Source organism: Nematostella vectensis, chromosome 8, assembly GCF_932526225.1.
Source record: "Nematostella vectensis chromosome 8, jaNemVect1.1, whole genome shotgun sequence".
Lineage (NCBI taxonomy): Eukaryota > Metazoa > Cnidaria > Anthozoa > Actiniaria > Edwardsiidae > Nematostella > Nematostella vectensis.
The window spans coordinates 2885395-2892214 of record NC_064041.1 but is presented as its reverse complement, the minus strand read 5'-3'; the positions used below and the strand labels follow the sequence as shown (position 1 = coordinate 2892214).

General features: G+C 37.9%; 2 long non-coding RNA genes across 2 annotated transcripts; one reads left to right on the top strand and one right to left on the bottom strand.

Annotated features, from left to right (window-relative positions):
• Positions 1–2311: 2311 nt before the first annotated feature.
• Positions 2312–6319, bottom strand: LOC125570256. The gene is made up of 2 exons (XR_007312612.1): positions 5957–6319; positions 2312–5470 (listed from the first exon to the last, which is right to left on the bottom strand). It is a non-coding gene; the product is annotated as an uncharacterized LOC125570256 (long non-coding RNA).
• On the top strand, positions 5466–6413 carry LOC125570255. Its single transcript, XR_007312611.1, has 2 exons — positions 5466–5720; positions 5777–6413. It is a non-coding gene; the product is annotated as an uncharacterized LOC125570255 (long non-coding RNA).
• Positions 6414–6820: the final 407 nt, after the last annotated feature.

Sequence of the window (6820 nt, the reverse complement as noted above, 5' to 3'; positions counted from 1 at the left end):
TAATGCATACTAAATCAGCAAGGGGTGTTATATTATGGACACTAAATCAGCAAGGGGGTGTTATATTATGGGCACTATATCAGCAAGGGGTGTAATAATGCGTACTAAATCAGCAATTGGGTGTTATATTATGGACACTATACCAGTAATGGGGTGTTATATTATGGACACTATATCAGTAAGGGGGTGTTATATTATGGACACTAAATCAGCAATTGGGTGTTATATTATGGACACTAAATCAGCAAGGGGTGTTATATTATGGACACTAAATCAGCAAGGGGGTGTTATATTATGGACACTAAATCAGCAATTGGGTGTTATATTATGGACACTAAATCAGCAATTGGGTGTTATATTATGGACACTAAATCAGCAATTGGGTGTTATATTATAAACACTAAATCAGCAAGGGGTGTTATATTATGGACACTAAATCAGCAAGGGGGTGTTATATTATGGACACTAAATCAGCAATTGGGTGTTATATTATGGACACTAAATCAGCAAGGGGGTGTTTAATTATGGACACTAAATCAGCAAGGGGTGTAAAAATGCGTACTTAATCAGCAAGGGGGTGTTATATTATGGACACTAAATCAGCAATTGGGTGTTATATTATGAACACTAAATCAGCAAGGGGTGTTATATTATGGGCACTAAATCAGCAATGGGGTGTTATATTATGGACACTAAATCAGCAAAGGGGTGCTATATTATGGACACTAAATCAGCAAGGGGGTGTTATATTATGGACACTAAATCAGCAAAGGGGTGTTATATTATGGACACTAAATCAGCAAGGGGGTGTTATATTATGGGCACTAAATCAGCAAGGTGTTATATTATGGACACTAAATCAGCAAGGGGGTGTTATATTATGGACACTATATCAGCAATTGGGTGTTATATTATGGACACTAAATCAGCAATTGGGTGTTATATTATAGACACTAAATCAGCAAGGGGGTGTTATATTATGGACACTAAATCAGCAAAGGGGTGTTATATTATGGACACTAAATCAGCAATTGGGTGTTATATTATGGACACTAAATCAGCAATTGGGTGTTATATTATGGACACTAAATCAGCAATTGGGTGTTATATTATAAACACTAAATCAGCAAGGGGTGTTATATTATGGACACTAAATCAGCAAGGGGTGTTATATTATGGACACTAAATCAGCAAGGGGGTGTTATATTATGGACACTAAATCAGCAATTGGGTGTTATATTATGGACACTAAATCAGCAATTGGGTGTTATTTTATGGACACTATATCAGCAAGGGGGTGTTATATTATGGACACTAAATCAGCAATTGGGTGTTATATTATGGACACTAAATCACAAGGGGGTGTTGTTATATTATGGACACTAAATCAGCAAGAAGGTGTTATATTATGGGCACTATATGAGCAATTGGGTGTTATATTATGGACACTAAATCAGCAATTGGGTGTTATATTATGGACACTAAATCAGCAAGGGGGTGTTATATTATGGACACTAAATCAGCAAGGGGTGTAATAATGCATACTAAATCAGCAAGGGGTGTTATATTATGGACACTAAATCAGCAAGGGGGTGTTATATTATGGGCACTATATCAGCAAGGGGTGTAATAATGCGTACTAAATCAGCAATTGGGTGTTATATTATGGACACTATACCAGTAATGGGGTGTTATATTATGGACACTATATCAGTAAGGGGGTGTTATATTATGGACACTAAATCAGCAATTGGGTGTTATATTATGGACACTAAATCAGCAAGGGGTGTTATATTATGGACACTAAATCAGCAAGGGGGTGTTATATTATGGACACTAAATCAGCAATTGGGTGTTATATTATGGACACTAAATCAGCAATTGGGTGTTATATTATGGACACTAAATCAGCAATTGGGTGTTATATTATAAACACTAAATCAGCAAGGGGTGTTATATTATGGACACTAAATCAGCAAGGGGGTGTTATATAATGGAAACTAAATTAGCAATTGGGTGTTATATTATGGACACTAAATCAGCAAGGGGGTGTTTAATTATGGACACTAAATCAGCAAGGGGTGTAATAATGCGTACTTAATCAGCAAGGGGGTGTTATATTATGGACACTATATCAGCAAGGGGTGTGATAATGCGTACTAAATTGTTGTTATTATTTGCTTGGTTTCCTATTCTACAGGGGCATTGGACCCTGGAATTCTGTTAGATATGCAACATTATGCCCCAGTTTTAGAGAGGTTCTAACAAGCTAAGATTTATTTTAACATGTAGAGTGTGTATGGTTGTTTTTGGGTTTGGGTTTGTCATTATGGAATGACACTAGATTTTGAATTCATTGTTCACATATAATAACATCAACAATAAGAACAACAACAATAATTATAATAATAGACAACAATGAAGATGAAAAAAGTAATTATTCCGTATAAACTTGTCTGACCCCCAGAAAAATATGTTAACAAGCTACCTGGGGTACTGTCAGTGAAGAACATTTAAAAAGTAGGATCCCCAACTCCACTCCACTCCACTCCACTCCAGCCTTCCTGCCAAACCTGATGTTTTAAATCGTGGTTACATCACAGTTAGCCCAGGCTCTGTCAATGAATAATTTGAACCGACCTCATTGACCGTTAATAGAGAGAACATATAGCTGTTACTTTATGCAAGTAGTATTCCTCCATAAAAATGTAATAAATCCAATCCAATGTGATAGAGTACTTGATGCCGTCTATTAAAAAAGTAACAACTCCATATGATCTCTCTATTAACGGTCAATGAGCCGGCGGGTTCAAATTACTCATTGACAGAGCCTGGGCTACCTGTGGCCATACATACCAAATTCAGCGAGTTACGCTGAATACGTATCTTACAGAATTATTTATTCATTTACTAGGTCCAAAAGAGATTTTTTCCCATTCATATCATCAACAACAAAAAAAAAAGATAACTATACTATTACACCCTTTATAAAAGAATATATATAGGAAATAGATGGACAATGATAAGACCACAGCTGTGTTATCCTTACTCTTCCATATGGTGCACGATTTAGGGAACGAAATTCCCGTGGCTTCGTGTGTCAGGTCCTGACACCCTGACAATTCTTGGATTGCAAATGAGGTCACATCTGCCTCATTAGATATGCCAAAGTTGAAGTGGTGGTCAAAACAGACACGCGAAGAAGATGGTTGTCTACATTTCGTACAACAAGTGCAATTCAAGTGCCGTGCACCTGTTAAAATGTCATATATTTGCGCTGTTTTCGAGTGTACAAATCAATCTATCCAAAAAAGGGAAGGTTTTTCAGGGTTCTGCGAAAATTTTAACGAAAAGGCAAAAGAAACTACAGAACAACGGCGTGAAAAGCTGCAAAATTCGTCTCCAAATGAAAAGGAGCCGAATCGAAAATGGCAAGAGTTTCCAGTAATTAGTTTTTGAAAGGTATGAAAATCATTCCAATGTCGTGTTTGGTGTTGTAAGTAATTCTGAAATGTGTAATTACTCTGTAAATATTAAAATCCCGTTTTGTCACACGTAGCCCAAGGCTACTGTCAATAGTTAAGGAATGTATGGGGGGATTTAAGATGCTTAACTATGTTCTCGGTGTATTTAATGCACTCAAAGTTTCTTTTCGGTCAGTTGGCAGAAGTCTTGTTGAGGAACGTTTTTCATTTTTGCGCCCACCCTCCTCCTTGGTGGCAGTCATTTACTGGGGGGGGGGGGGGGTGAATAGGGGTATGTAAATCCGCCGATCCGCAACATTTTCGGGGCAAATCCGTGGATCCGCAGATATTTTTAGATCCGCATGGTTTGACGGATAAACAATAGCGTTGATTGAAGTTCATTAAAAATCCGAAATTCGACTGTCAAAGCAAGTCAAAATCCGAAATCCTTGCCCAAATTGTCAACAGATCCGTGATCCGCCGTATTTCCAAAATCCGCCAATCCGCTGAAATAATCATCTAAATCCATAATCCATGAGCATTTTGGGGCCGAATCCGCCGATCCGCGAATCTATTCCCCCCCCCCCTTTACTCTATGTATGGTATCAGTTGCATGCTTACTGTCTAACAGTCACATCTCTCATTTCATATCTTAACTTACTCAACTTAGGATAGTAGGTTTGCAGTGATGATATGGTACTGCATTTACAAATGCCGATTCATGTCAATGTCCCCCCTGATAACTTTTCACATTGGTGGTATGAAAAGATGTTTAAATAATATTTCAGTTTGAAAGGAGCTTATGATGCTGTTTTCTATTAAAGGTTTGAACAATAATTAGCATTTCATATATTTGAGAATGGCAAAATATTCACAGAGGGGTATGCTCCCAGACCCCCTATACAATATTATTTACACCCCTGAGAAATGGGCTTGAAATCGACTGTTCTCCTGACCCTTTATGGGCATGTCTAATTCCACCCCCCCTCCCCCACACAAACACAATAATTAGTAGGGTGGCTTAGCGCTAAAAAAATGGCTGTTTTGTTCAATTTTAGTAGAAGCACCAAACTTGGCACATATGTTCCTTAGGTCAAGTAACTTTTTCAGGGGGGTGCCAAAAATCTGTGACTCAGGGGGGGAGGGAGGGGCAATTCTGTCATTTTCAAAAAACAGTGATTTCTCTAACAGTAATGCATTAAAAGAAACGAAAAACAGCTAAACGATACTTATTACATGTTTATATAGTGTAACGATATGTTACTACTCTCCCCCCTGGGGATGCAGCTTGGTAACAAGCAGCATCTAATTGTAGGACTGGGTCAAAGTAAATACCTGTACCAAATGTCAAGGTTATTGAACTAGTTTATGAACAAAAGATGACAAGGAAAAACCGAAACAGGCCTCTAGAGTGAGAACCGGAAGTGAGAATGCTGCCTGGAAGTGAACATATTCCCACATAATTTACGGTGAGAGTGCTTTTAGTATGGACTTTAACAACAAAATATATTTTGATAAGCACATTTCACCGGATAATTTTTAACCTTTGAATAACAATTAATCAAAATGGCGGAGAGGGAGGGGGTTCAGGGGGTGGCCCAGGGGGCCAGCTCATCCCCCCTTGTAGCAGCCAAAAATACAGTAAATGTATGAGACATTATCTAAAATACAGGAGAAAATGCCTTGAGAAGGCCTTTTGGGCCCCAAACCGTTGAAAATCCTGGCTACACCACTGGGGTTGTAGCGAAGTAGAGAGGTCTCGTATTGTTATGCCGACCTCTGCGAACTAGTTCCTGAGAATAACTTGGTACTTTTATTAGTTGTGAGTGTCATTGTATGATTCTAGATTTTCGATGCTAAATGAGTTTCAAGTACACACTGATGAAGAGGCAGTTGCCTTGAAGTATCTTCTTTTTAGCAACTTTGTATGTTAACAAGCGCTACCAGCCACTACTGACAACACCTCATTGCATTCTTTTACAGGATGGTGTCAGGGATGTCAGGACCTCTACAGACAAACTAGGTAGATTTTACTTATCCCTGTTGTCAGGAGTGTCAGGGGTGTCAGGACCTCTACAGGCAAACTAGGTAGCTTTTATTGAGCCTAGTTGTCAGGGGTGTCAGGACCTCTACAGACAAACTAGGTAGATTTTATTGAGCCTAGTTGTCAGGGGTGTCAGGACCTCTACAGACAAACTAGGTAGATTTTATTGAGCCTAGTTGTCAGGGGTGTCAGGACCTCTACAGACAAACTAGGTAGCTTTTATTGAGCCTAGTTGTCAGGAGTGTCAGGACTTCTACAGACAAACTAGGTAGATTTTATTGAGCCTAGTTGTCAGGAGTGTCAGGGGTGTCAGGACTTCTACAGACAAACTAGGTAGATTTTACTCATCCCTAGTTGTCAGAAGTGTCAGGGATGTCAGGACCTCTACAGACAAACTAGGTAGATTTTACTCATCCCTAGTTGTCAGAAGTGTCAGGGATGTCAGGACCTCTACAGACAAACTAGGTAGATTTTACTCATCCCTAGTTGTCAGGAGCGTCAGCATCTCTAAAAAAAACTAATAGATTTCATTCAGCATTATTTGTGATATAAAAAAAAACTTAGAAGCAAACTCACACGCCTATTTTATTAAGGCAAATTGATTACAAACTGTTTTAGGTTGCATAGAGTTCATGTTCACTGTATACCTCAATAATATTATCATACCTCCAAGTGATATCCGGAATTTGATACAAGTTTCTGATAGCAAAAGCTAGTATACTTCCTTGACGTTCTTACGGGTTTCCTGTGGTGTTAAGGGTTCCCTGTGAAAGATCGCCTCCAAAAAGCCGGTGTTCATCAATTAATCCCAACAAATCTTGCATGGTATCAAGATACAGCAACTTTTTCAACATTATCATATCTACATTAGCTTTGCAGTTACAAGAGAATTTTCTCATCTAAAATAAAACCCAAAATGAAACCCCTATTACCTATATTTTTTTCCTAAAGCTTATAATGTCTGCATCTTGCATACTATCAATTGTGTTTATTTTATTTTTTCCTTAAGCTTATATTGTCTGCATCTTTCATACTATCAATTGTGTTTATTTATTTATCATTCAAATAGTTGTGGAAAGTTAGTAAGGTTATAAATGGAATGATGAAAATAAAAATATAACTTTTTTAAAGGTAAAACCAAACAAGGACTATCTGAGGGCCATGATTGATGCTGGAGGCTGGGAGGCATATGAAAATAGGCAAATGTCTTAAAGATAATATAGTAGGGGATTTCTTACTTTTATACAGCAGTATAAGTATGATAGGCTTTTTTTAGAGCAACATACTTGCTCTTAATGATAAACATTTTTTC